Source organism: Nycticebus coucang, chromosome 7, assembly GCF_027406575.1.
Source record: "Nycticebus coucang isolate mNycCou1 chromosome 7, mNycCou1.pri, whole genome shotgun sequence".
NCBI lineage: Eukaryota > Metazoa > Chordata > Mammalia > Primates > Lorisidae > Nycticebus > Nycticebus coucang.
This window is the reverse complement of record NC_069786.1, coordinates 21,654,641-21,667,444: the sequence shown is the minus strand read 5'-3', so window position 1 is coordinate 21,667,444 and position 12,804 is coordinate 21,654,641.

Below are 12,804 nucleotides of genomic sequence, written 5' to 3'. Positions count from 1 at the left end.
AAAGCATGTTCTAAAATTCACAGTATTTTTTTATTACATTTACTTAAATTTTAATAAAATAGCAATTTATGGATGCTTTCATTATGGTGCTTATTACTGGAACACTAAAAATTTATCAGTACATTCAAAAAGCATAAAATATGTATAATGGCAGCATGGTTATTATTTCACATTGTTCCAGAAGTACTGGCCAACGTAAATAAACAAGAAAAATATATATGTGAGTAGGCCCTTTGTTAAAAAAAAAGCAAAATTATTTTTATTTAAAGATGATGTAAACATATAACTGGAATATCCAAGTATGTGAATTCAAAATCTTCCAGAAACTGTAAATAAACTCATCAGCATATGTACAAAATTAATATATGCCACCTTTCTTTCAAATTTACAAATAACCTCTTAGAAATACAGATTTCTAATTTTATAAAAGTAAACATACATATATATATTTATACACATACACACACAAATATAGAAATAAACTTAAAAAAGTGGCCAGGATGTATAGCAAAACTTTTGTCCAGTAGTTGATCATTACCTTATAACTAGCCACCTCAGATCTTAATGGCTTAATAAAACAGTAGCGTATTTGCTCATGTTTCTGATGGTTGGCAATTTGGGTCATTTTTAGGTGGAATAGCTCATCTCTGCTGCAAGTGATTTTGGCCTTGATAAAGTCTGTATAGGAGGCTGGCATGGTGATAGCTGCATTCCAGGAGGCTGGAAGTATAAGCTGCAAGGTTGTTTTAGGACTAAGCTTAGAACTTGCACAAACCAATTGAACTTCAAGTCACAACCCAGCCTGGATTCAAGAGTTTGGAAAATAAACCATATCTTTTGATAGGAGAAATTGCAAAAAATCTGTGACTATTTTTAATTTATGATATTTACAAAAAAAGATAAAATAGAACACCTACATACATTGATTTTAGTCACTAAGAATAAATGTTGTGAATATTTTAATTCATACAAAATAATCTATGAAGTTAGTATGATTAACTTGGCTACTTGTTTCATTTTTTTGATACTTAAAAAAGTTGGCTCTAAACCTCAAAAATAAGGATATTTAAGAATAGGAATATATAATAATGACAAAAATAGCATATAATGGTAAAAAAGGATCATTAAGAATACTATGTCTACTGATCTTAAAACATATTGAAAATATACAGCAATAAAATTTTCATGTTGGCACAGGATCAGCAGACAAATAAGTGAAATGATGGAATATTTTATAAAACATATTAAATATAATGGCACATTTACTGCAAATCAGTTCAACCTCTATTGAAAACAATATGCAGATTCCCCTAATAACTAAAAGAAGACCGATCATTTAATCCAGCAATTCCACTACTAGATATTTGCCAAAATGAAAAGAAGTTATTTTATCAAAAAGACACCCATGCCTACATGTTTATTACAGTACAATTTACAATTGCAAAGATGTGGAATCAAGTACCCATCAATTCATGAGTAAATTAATGAAATGTGGTATGTGTACACTATGGAATATGACTCCATTATGAGGAAGGATAAATAATGTTTTTTTGCAAAAATGTGGGTAGAACTGGAGACCATTATCCTAAGTGAAGCATCTAAAGAATGGAAAAACAAACACTACATGTACTTGTGAGCACAGAGGGAAACAAACGCAGTGGAAATCAAGCAGAGGGAAGGTGAGGAGGGGATGGTTGAAAACCTACCTGATGGATACAATAATACTATTAAAGTGATGGGCACACTTATAACTCTGCCTCAAGTATAACAAAATCAATACATGTAACTAAAAATATGGGTTCCCTGTAGTATTTTGAAATAAAAAATATCATGATGAATGATTTCACCTACATAGTGTTTGAAAACCACCTATGACAACCCATGCTATTTGAAGTCAGAAGCAAGGTTAATCTCAGTGGAGGTGTGATAGGTGCATGAGGAGGTTCTGGCGTGTAGCTGATATTCTTCTCCTCTGGGCTCTATTTGTGAAAACTATACAAACTGCAATCACAATTTGGGCACTTTTATTTTGTATATGACACTTTAATAGAAAGGTGGTCTTAAAATATTTAAAAAAAAATAAATGTGAAAGCTGAGAATTAGTCAATACGTAGCAGTTGAACAACTGATAATTCAAGTAAAAAGAATTTATGCTAGAACTCTATAATATTTATTACACAATTTTGATTATATAAAATTTTAAAATGTAAATTGAATGATAGAAGGAACACCAAAGTAAATCAAAACGTTGAAGGTAAACTGACAAGTAAAGAGCAACTAAGAAGCAATAAAAGAAGAAACACAAACACAGCAGAAAATAGAACAGGTAAGGAGATAAACAGAGAGAAAACTTAAGGTAAAATACTATGTCATAAGCACAAAAAATATATAAAACTCAGAATGTATTCATGAGTGAGCTTACTCATAAAAAAATTAAATCCTCTTATCATGCAAGGAAAATAAACCCAAAATACTAATACATGATATTACTGAGCTTATGAGAGAAAAAAAACTGACTTATAAAATGTTAGTAGGAGTGTAGGTTTGGCTTGGTGCCCATAGCTCAGTGAGTAAAGGATTCCAGCACAGCCCAGGCCTGCTAAACAACAATGACAAATGCAACGGCCCTCCCCCCAACCCCCACCAAAAAAAAATGGCCTGGTGTTGTGGCAGGCTCCTGTAGTTCCAGCTACTCCGGAGGCTGAGGCAGGAGAATTGCTTAAGTCCAAGAGTTTGAGGTTGCTGCAAGTTGCGACTGCCATGGCACTCTACCTAGGGCAATATAGGGAAACTCCTTCTCAAAAAAAAAAAAAAAAAGTAGGAGTGTAAATCAGTGAAAGCAATTTGCAGAATAATTTTGTAATATCTAATGCAAAATATATATATGCATACAGTTTGATCTGGGTTTCTTCTTTCATTTTTATATTTTTATTATTGAAATACACTTTCACAGTTAAGCAAAGCCAAAGACAAGAGCATAGTTATTGAAGCATTGTCTTATAACAGCAAAATCTAAACTTATATGCACGTATGTGTATGTGTGTGCATGCCTACTAATAAAAACTAAGTTAAAAAGTGATAAATAATAGACTAATAAAAAAAGGAAACAAAATGATTTTGTTGATATAAATGGACCAACATGAAAAGTTTCACCAAAGTGTGTTTTTGAGAGGGAAAAAAGGTTTAGTACCATGTACAGAGTTGGCTTTTATTATTTTTTAAATATAAATTTTTACAAGTATATGAATTTTTTGAAATCAATTTTTGGAAAGATAGACAGCTCCTAAGATTGCTTTTTAGGAGTTGAAAATATATTTTTTGTTGAGTAGTTCTTTATACTGAACTGTAGGTTCTTTTGTGTTTGAAATATTTTAATATTTTATATATGATCTTTTGGATGAAAAATAGATTAAGAGACTGATCCTGTTGATAAATACTTTGTAGTGTACTAGTGATAGCAAAACAGACTGACAATATTTTACAACAAATATAAATATTATAATTTCTATGAAGACATGATATACAAGTACAAGTAAAATAATGTGGCAAATGCAGACAGCAAAATGTCCTTACGCAGGGGAGAGTGGGCAGGGAAGAAATGTTTTTAATAAAATGCAGCTTTTGGGCTCTAACTCAGAGGATAAATGTGAATTTCAAGTTTTGATAAGTAGAGGAAAGAGCATAACACTAATATCTCAGTGCTTCAGTTTGGCGTGGGCGTGATGTCTTTTTATTGGGTAGTTAGACAAAGTTAGACAAAGTTGAAGGAAAAAAAATTAAAGAAAAACAATCTTCTTCATATAAGTCCAAAGCACATAAATGTTACATGAATCTCATCAGTCAGGCCTTCTTTCAGTCTCTAATTTAGGCTGTATTAAGCAGAAACAGGGTACAATTAGCTCATGTTCTGAAAATGTCCAGGAGAAAGACTAGCTAAACCAAAGGCCTAAATCATACAGGGATAAAAGCCCTGTATATCTTAACCTCTGCTTGTCCCCGCTCTTCTCAGAAAGATACTCTCCACATGATAGAATTCAACAGTTCCAAATTTACAACCTATTCATTTAACAAACATAATGGAAATAAAACTCCTTTTTCTAATAGTTGTCAGGAAATGTCCTTGTAATGACTATGTTTGGGACAAGAGAGAGAGAGACAACTACCGTAATTCCTGTTACTGAGGTGATGGAATCCTCACGGAACTGTTACAACCCCCTCTTCACCCAATCCGCGAGAACACGTGTACCATGAAGTTGTTCTCAAGGAAAAATAACTGTTCTAACATAGGAACTTTTAGGCTTCTCTGAGGCAAATGTTAAAGCTGCAGGCATTCTCTTGTTTTATTGGAAAGAGTGGCGGATGAATTTACCACGCCGAGGTTTGGGAAGAAGCACGCCAATCTCGGTGCGGGTCTGGGGTTACGCCGGCGGACTGGTGCGTGGCTATTTTGCTGCTGACTTGGGACGTGTCTGTTATTTACTTTCTCCGGTTGTTTTCTGAGTGGCTGGGGCAGAGGTGGCCCTCCAGGGAAGGCTCAGGACTGCGTTTCTAGGAAGGCAGGCCTGGAGGCACCTGGAACTTCCCAGTTGTACGGAGGGCCTCTTTTCCAGTCCTTTTGCCCTTGGGCCACCAGGGCGTCATCCTCCTCTCATCCTCGGTCAAGAGAGCAGCAGGTGAATGGATGGCATCAGCTTGGGAGGTCTGCCTGCCTGCTCAGTGGTGCAATCAGGAGAGTGACCTGCCTCAGCCGTGAGGAACGCTGTTGCGCCCCGAGTGTCAGGCCATGCAGGAGCTGCCAGCAGTGGCGCAGGCTTCTCCTTCGGGGCCTCCCCCTAGAGAAGGATGGGAGGATCCCCAAGAGTACAGAGCCTTCTGGGGAGGACTCTGCCTCTTAGGGACAACGTAAAAGCCACCTGATGAAGGCATGTGATCCTGCCTGTGGTTGGGCAGTCTGGGGACCAGCGGGGCTGTGCGGGAGCCGAGAGTGGTCGCATCCAGGGGAACAGCGTCTGGGGCAGGAGGGACTCAGGGTGACCGCCCCCGCGGGCGGGGAGAAGATTGCTCACTTAGAGCAGGCTGTGCACGGTGTGATACGGGGAAAGGCCGTAGAGGAGCTAGCTACCTCTCCTCACAGTCCACTCCCCTGGAGCCCAAGCACGCATTGGACAGCATCCAGTCCCGGTGGAGCTGGCGACTCATCGTGACTCAGGGCGTGTCAGGGACGCGGAGAAAAGGCGCCAGAGGGCAAAGGGCAACTTCCCGCTGCTGGTGGCAGGAAGGCGTCTGGCGCGAGGGACATCGGTTGGGGACAGTTGGGGTCAGAGCCTTTCCCGCCTGGGCAGCGGCTCTGCAGGTTCCGGGTTACCGGGTCCAAGGCCTCGTTGGAGCCCCGGTGGCTGCCTGGCTCCCGACCTCTGCCCTGCGGCAGCGGCAGAGGCCACCCCCATCCTGCCAGGCTTCTTGTGTGGCCTCTTAGGGCCTCCGAGCCATCGTGGCCCCAGGGCCGCCATCCCGGCTGTGAGGGTGGCCTGGGAGCTGATACCCTAACCAGACTGGACTCTGCACCCTGTGCTGTCCCTTCCAGGAAGGGAAGTTCTCTTTACTTCTTTCACCAATTTGGTAACAGCAGTTAAAACGCACGTAGGTGGTTCCCCAAGTCGCACAGGTGGGAGTGGCCCAGCCAGGCTTGGAAACCTAAGGTATGACTCCAGCGGTCCTCTCCTGTACAAGTATGTATGTCATCATTTATCTTTTTATTTCTGTGGTTTGTAGGGTACTTAGCCCCATGGCATAGCTGTCCTGAGTACCTGCACACCTTGGAGGAGGTCTTTATTTCAACTTCATCTATTCTGAGAAACATTCCTCCATAGAATATTCCATATGGCTAAGAAGCCAGTTTCTGGCCTTCCTAAAATTTGTGAATAAATATATTTATTTACAAGCCACTACTGGAGCAATGTATTGGATTAAAACAGGTTCGGCATGATTTGACATCGTGAGCATGCCAGCAGGGTCCACTCTGCGCTATACATTATGGTCAGCTAAATATAACCCTAGATTTTCTTATGCCCAAGAGAGAAGACATACTTTGGGGTGTCAAGCTAAAGAAAATAATTTTTTTTTATTGTTCTAGGAGCCAGGAGCTTCAGGGTGACAAGAAAGATTTTAAAAATCCTGCACATGGCTTAATCTGGTTTTACTCTTTTTTTCTTCAGTTTATTTCACTGGAATATATTTCTCATTAATGGGGTTGATAGTATGTTTCAGACACATGAAAGAGGCAAGAATCAGATCAGTAAAAATGTTTTTATACATTTTTTAATTTTAAAAAGATCTGTTAAAAAATTGGTAATTAATATTTTACCAAATTGCTTTTAAACCCCTGCTTGTAAGATTCCTGTTATAGTGTGTCAGAGCAAATTTGAACGTCTATCCTCCCAAAAGGTGTGAATGTTGTGACCCAAAATGTTCATCTCACGTTCAACTGATGCCAGGGGTCCTCGAACTACGGCCCGCGGGCCACATGCCGCGGTGTGATTGTATTTGTTCCCATTTTGTTTTTTTTTACTTCACAATAAGATATGTTCAGTGTGCATAGGAATTTGTTCACAGTTTTTTTTTTTAAACTATAGTCTGGCCCTCCAACAGTCTGAGGGACAGTGAACTGGTCCCCTGTTTAAAAAGTTGGAGGACCCCAACATGAGCTGAAATGGTTTGGAGTTAAGCAATGTGAATTTATCAAACCAGGGTAATTGGGTATCCATATCCTCATGTAGTAATAATTTCTATGTGTTAAGAACTTTCCTGTTATACTACCTTAGTTCTTTTTAAAGCATATCCTCACTTCCTGTTGACTATAGTGCTTTTGTTTTGTTATTAAATATTATTCATTTTATCTAATTCCATCTAACTCTCTGAATACTTTTTGCACCCACTAATTATCCCCACTTTAGCCCCCTCTCCACACTATCTATCCCAGCCTCTGGTCGACCATCATCTCCTCTTCTATCTTCATGAGATCATCTGTTTTTAACATTTAGTTTCCACAGATGAATGAGAACATGTGAGATTTGTCTTGCTGTGCTTGGCTTATTCCACTAAACATACTGTTCTCCAGTTCCATCCACTTTGTTGCAAATGGCAGGATTACATTCTTTATTGTGGCTATATATTATCCCATTGTGTATAATACCACATTTTCTTCATCAATTTATACCTTGATGGACGCTTAGGTTGGTTCCAAATCTTGGCTATTGTCAATAATGCAGCACTAAACATGGGAATTCAGTTATCTTTCACATATATTGAATTCCCCTCTTTGGATGTATCCTCGGAAATGGGATTGCTGGATCATATGGCAGCATTACTTCTAGTTTTCTGAGCCTTGTGAACCAGCACGGGAATGATGAGCGGGAATGATGGGGAATGAGAAAGAAAGCCACGAGAGACACAGATGGGATTGGGAAGACTGGAGCAGCCAAGTGCAGCCAGCACTGAACTGTGGAAACAGCTTTATTTACATAATATCTAATCAAGGTAAATCTTAACACCTGGGGTAAAGATTAACTTTAAGGAGGAAAAGCTGTGTGCTTGCCTGTAATAAGGAAAGTATTTCTGGCAGAGGAGAAAAGAATGTTTGTTGTTAAAGGAGGAGAAGCAGCTGGGTGGGGGAGGAGGTTTCCTGGACATGTCCACAGGTTGTGGGGGCCCTGCCACCCCACGGCCCATATTCCACATCTGAGGAAGCTTTATGTTGTCTCCACAGCAGTTCTACCCTCCCTGTCACACTATCTATGCATCCTTATGTACGGAACAATAAAAAGAATGTTTTACTAGCCACTTCCCTGTCTTATTTCATTTTAATCTTTTATAAAACCACGTGATGGGGTTGGGCATGGTGGCTCACACCTGTAATCCTAGCACTCTGGGAAGCAGAGGTGGGTGGATTACCTGAGCTCACAGGTTCAAGACCAACCTGAGCCATAGTGAGACGTCTTGAAAAATAGCCCGGCATTGTGGCGAGCGCCTATAGTCCCAGCTACTTGGGAGGCTGAGGCAAGAGAATCAGTTGAGCCTAACAGCTGGATGTTGCTGTGAGCTATGACACCACGGCATCTACCAAGGGCAACAAAGTGAGACTCTGTCCGCAAACGAAAAACTAAAAGTAGAAATAACTTTGTGATGATGTAAACAGTCTATTATACAGGCAGTGAGATTCTTAAAGGTTGTGTCAACGGTTTGCAATTCTACAACCAATGCATAGTAGTGCAAAGAATCATCTCCTCATTCCCTCCCTTCTCCCTGCTGACTTGATGCCAGCCACATCCCCTTACTATCTGATAACTGAGGACTCCAGACATGCTTTTTTCAGAGTATTTGCAATGATTATTCCTGTCATCTGAAATGCTCTTCCCTTGAATATCTAGCTTAATTGCCCCTGTCTACATTTCATTTAAATTCCACCTTTCTAGGGAGCCTTGCCTTGTTCACAGTTTAAATGGAAATACCCTTCTCCTCACGTTCCACAATCTCAATTCTCACCAGACTGCTTTAATCTCCATAGAATTTGTGACTGCTTAACCTTCCAGATAATTCTCAAGTTTTTTTTTCTTTCTTTTCTCCATTTCACTGTAATGTAGAGTCTACAATGTCAGAAATTTTGCCTTTCTTCTAATTGATCTGCAACAGTGCATAACATATCCCAGGTGTTCAAGAGATATGTTAAATTGTTAAATGAATGAACGGACTGCGTTCTGAGTAGTAACTGCACTTTCTAGCGGTATCTGGCACTGTTAAAAGTAAAATTGTATTTTTGCCCCCAAATTTATATTTGTATATCCAAGGAAGATTGCTGGAACAGATGTGGATTCCTTGAGGTCACCCATTTAGTTTCCCTCTTACCTTCTTACCATCTCCACTGTTGGCTCCTGAGACAATTGTTTCATTGTTTCACCTTTGTTTGGGTCACTGAAGTATCACTAAACCTCCTGGACTCTGTTCTGTCATCATTTAATTCCTCTTACTCAGTTCAAGAATGTTTCTGAAATATACATAAAATTTTGTCATCTTTTTGTTTCAATATTTTCATGACCTCCCATCCTCTCAGGAAAAAAGACAAAAAATGCCTCACTGTGGTATTTATTTATTTATTTATTTATTTTTATTTTTATTTTTATTTTTTTTGACAGTACATGCTGCAAGAGGTGAGGCTAACCATAGGTGCAGAATAGCCCGAGCACTTCTCCCAGAGGCTTTTTATTGAAAAGATACCTAATGGGCAGAAAGATTACTAAGCAAAGACAAGCAGGGTCTGCGTGCTCAGGGAAATTGTATCTCATAGGTGCCCAGAGAGTATGTACTCGAGGAAATCATCTTCAAGGATGGTAAGGGAAATGATCTCCAAAAATACTACATGCAATTTTTCTCCACTAATCCTTCAAGGAACTGCCATAAAATGCTTAGGAGCAAAGTTCAGTCCTGTAGTAGTAAGACTAATGTTAATCACTGTGGTATTTAAATTCATTCACATCTGCCTTCCATTTTGGAACCATACAGTTACATCTCCAAGTCTTGGTTTCACTCTTCAGCCTCTTTGGAACCGCTTTCTGGTGTCCCACTGATTGGTTGCTCCATTCCCTCACTTTCAGAATGCTATTGCTTTCTCCTGGAAATGGTCCCCCTCAGCTGTATTCTTTCCTTCTCTTCCTTAAGGTGCAGTTTATGATTCATTTTCCCCAGAAGTAGCATTTGTTCTTCTTACCTACTCTTTATATCTCAATGTTTATGTGGTAAAATAAGCCTTGGTCCAGTCATCTGTCTTTCCTGCTATCTTACAAATTTTTCAGGGTCAAGTGATGTTTTTCAACTCTATCTCTAAGGCCTACTACACGGTGTAGTGGAGAGTCATCACAAAAGTCATACTTTTGTGAAGTATTTCACAAAATGTGTTGGAAGCTGAAGTAAATGCTGTAGTTTTCTCTTTTCCAAATATGTATATCATTTATGTGGGCTGTGAAATGTTTAGAAAAGATAGAATTTTCAGCAGTGAAGTCTGGCAGAGACTGAGTAGTGTTTGAGGTTCACCCTATATTGGGTGTAACTCTTGTGATCCGACACCCTTCTAGTTTGCCCTAGAGTCAGACCAGTTACCAAAGAGAGTCTTTTCTGACGTTTTTACGCAGGGTGAAAAATTTGAAGTAAATGTAAATTTTTAATAATTACAGAGCAGACTTGAGGTCCTCCTTGCTTTATCCCTCTAGATGCATGAAGCTGGATGCCAAGCCTGGCCCCTCTGGGTAAAGTAACAATATGTGAGTATAAGTGGCCTAATTCTCAAATAAAGACATAGATATACAACAGAAAGACATAAATTTTTAAACACTAAAAATCAGAAAGTGTATTTCCTAATACATATTAGGGAGGATCTAAGCTCCAAAGTGGTCAGGGTGGTGAGAAATAAGAATAGAAGGAAGAGGTGAGGGTGGGGTACCCCACCTCTCTCTCATCTGGACCTCACTTCCAACTAAGTTGTCATCCCTGACACCCACACTTCACACACAGAAACTGGGTCAACCTGTGAGGTCATGAAGGGTAGCTACTTCCACACCCCATACTCTGGAAATCAGAGAATTTTATGTAAAGTCTGGCTCAACACATCCTTCATGCATGTTGATTCTTCTTCCACAGTAGATTCAAAGAGCTAAGAGCAGAGATGGACTAACAGGCAAAAGGTTTTATATACATTGCATGGGAAAGATAAGGGTCCATGGGTAAAAGGGGTTAGGAGAAAGAGAGATTCTGTACATAGCAGGGGGCCAGGGCAGACATATACTCCCACCACTCACAGGGGTTGAAAGTCTCATCAATACTGGTTGGCCTGGAGTGATGCTGACTAACATTGAATTCCCAAGTGCCAGGCATCCTGGTGGCAACTCCAAGACAGCTGTCCTGGCTGTGTGAAGGAGAGGAATCTCCAGGGTGTTGGCAGAGTGTTCACAGGGCAGTCAGCAAAAATGATGGCCTTAGGTTGCCACTGGGTGGCTGGGCTGTGGCAAAGTCAGGCATATACCTTGTTCTTGTGTTGCTTCCTTCCACACATGAAAGATTTGTGACAGTGTTGCTGTTCATCGTGGGGGAAAAGGTAACTCCTGAGTTAAAACAATGCCCAGATGTTGGAGTTGGTCCCTGACTGGCCAGTCCAGGCACGTCCTTGTAGTTGTAATTAGGCAATGTTGCCACCAGGTGGTGTGCTCTCAAGATGCCCATGGAAAAAGGGATGTGGTTTTTCCTGGAGATGAGAGGAGACTAGAAGGTGACAGCCTTAGAAAGAGATATGTTATCCATAGTACTGGTGTCAAAAGCAGGTGTAGATGATGATATTTCAAAACCCTTTCCCAAACACAGTGGAGATGATCCTTGGATCATCACAGTGGAGGATCCTTCATGGGAAGGTTCATAAATCAGGAACCCTGGGAAAAGAGGCTCTCTGCTCCTGCCAATCAGGTATCCCAACTGTGGGGCAATGGGTGGTTTCTAGGTCAAAGTGTTGGTTCAAATTTGAGATGGGGAAGTGGCCATGAATATCAATTGGCTGATGGGGACTCTGGCCTTTGCAGGGCACCTCTGTTCCACAGTATAAGGAATTTGGGCAAATGGAGGAGAGCTCACACTAGAGGTTGAGGGACAGCTGAAAACAACAGCCATAGAAGGGTAAGTAGTGTCCATTTCTATGACCTGAGCATGTAAGGTCATAGGTTAAGTGGACCAATATGAGGGCTGTGATAGTAGCTATGGCTTCTGTAGAATGGGTGAACATGGCCCATGATAAAGAAGGAACTTGGAGGACAGGTGGAGATGGAAAGAATTCGACGGAATCTAGGAGGAGGGATAGGGAAAGAAGGAGGAGGAGTGGAATGGATGAAAATGGAGAAGGAAGGAGGAGAAGGGTGGGGATCAAAGGGGAGAATGGTTGGGGAAAGAAGGGAAGGTGGGGAGGAGATAGAGAGGCAAGAATTGAAGAAGAGGGGTGAGAAAAGCAAAAGAGGGGTTGTAAGGAAGAGTCAGGGAGTGAAGTAGGAGCATGACTGGGGTAGAAAGAAAGATGAGGGTTCTGTCAGGGAAGGAAGGAGGAGAGATAGGAAAGAAGGAGAAGGGCTGAGGAGTGATAGGGTGTGAGGGTCTAGAGGGACAGGGGAGGAAATCTCCACACATGCATGTCTGGGGCTCAGTTTTGCACAAGGGCATCATTAATGAGAAGGGCATGGGCTAGGAGTTTTGTGCAGGTCAGAAATTGGAGGCAGTGCAGAAGGGACTGAGTGAGCAGAGGATCCTTCCTCCTCAGGTGGAACCCCCAAGGTGTAACTGGCCCTAAATGGGGGTAGAAGTTTGGCAGGAATAGCCATATGAGAGCCAGGGTTTGTGAGTGTTATTTCACTTATTTTTGCTATGGAGGAAGGTGGAGGGACAGGCAGGGTCAGAGATCCAGCAGCCAGATCAGCCAAGTCAGGGGTGGGAAGAGAAACTGGGATCTGGAAGGTGTAAGAAGTGGCCAGGGCTGGGGTTCTGCCATGTCAACAGCAGGTGGGAAGACAAAAGGGGCAGGCTGGGTGGTGCTGCACCTTTCCAAAGCCTCTGTCTTACTCTTCCCTCTAGAACCTTTGATTTCTCCTGCAAGATTTTTGTCTTTCTTTGACACTCAATGCTCTCCTCCAAGATGCCTCAATCTTCCTCAGCAGCTCTCCAGAGAAACTTGCAGGTGTGGCATCTCCAATGTGTCCTACAACACTGGGATCAGCACTAGAACCA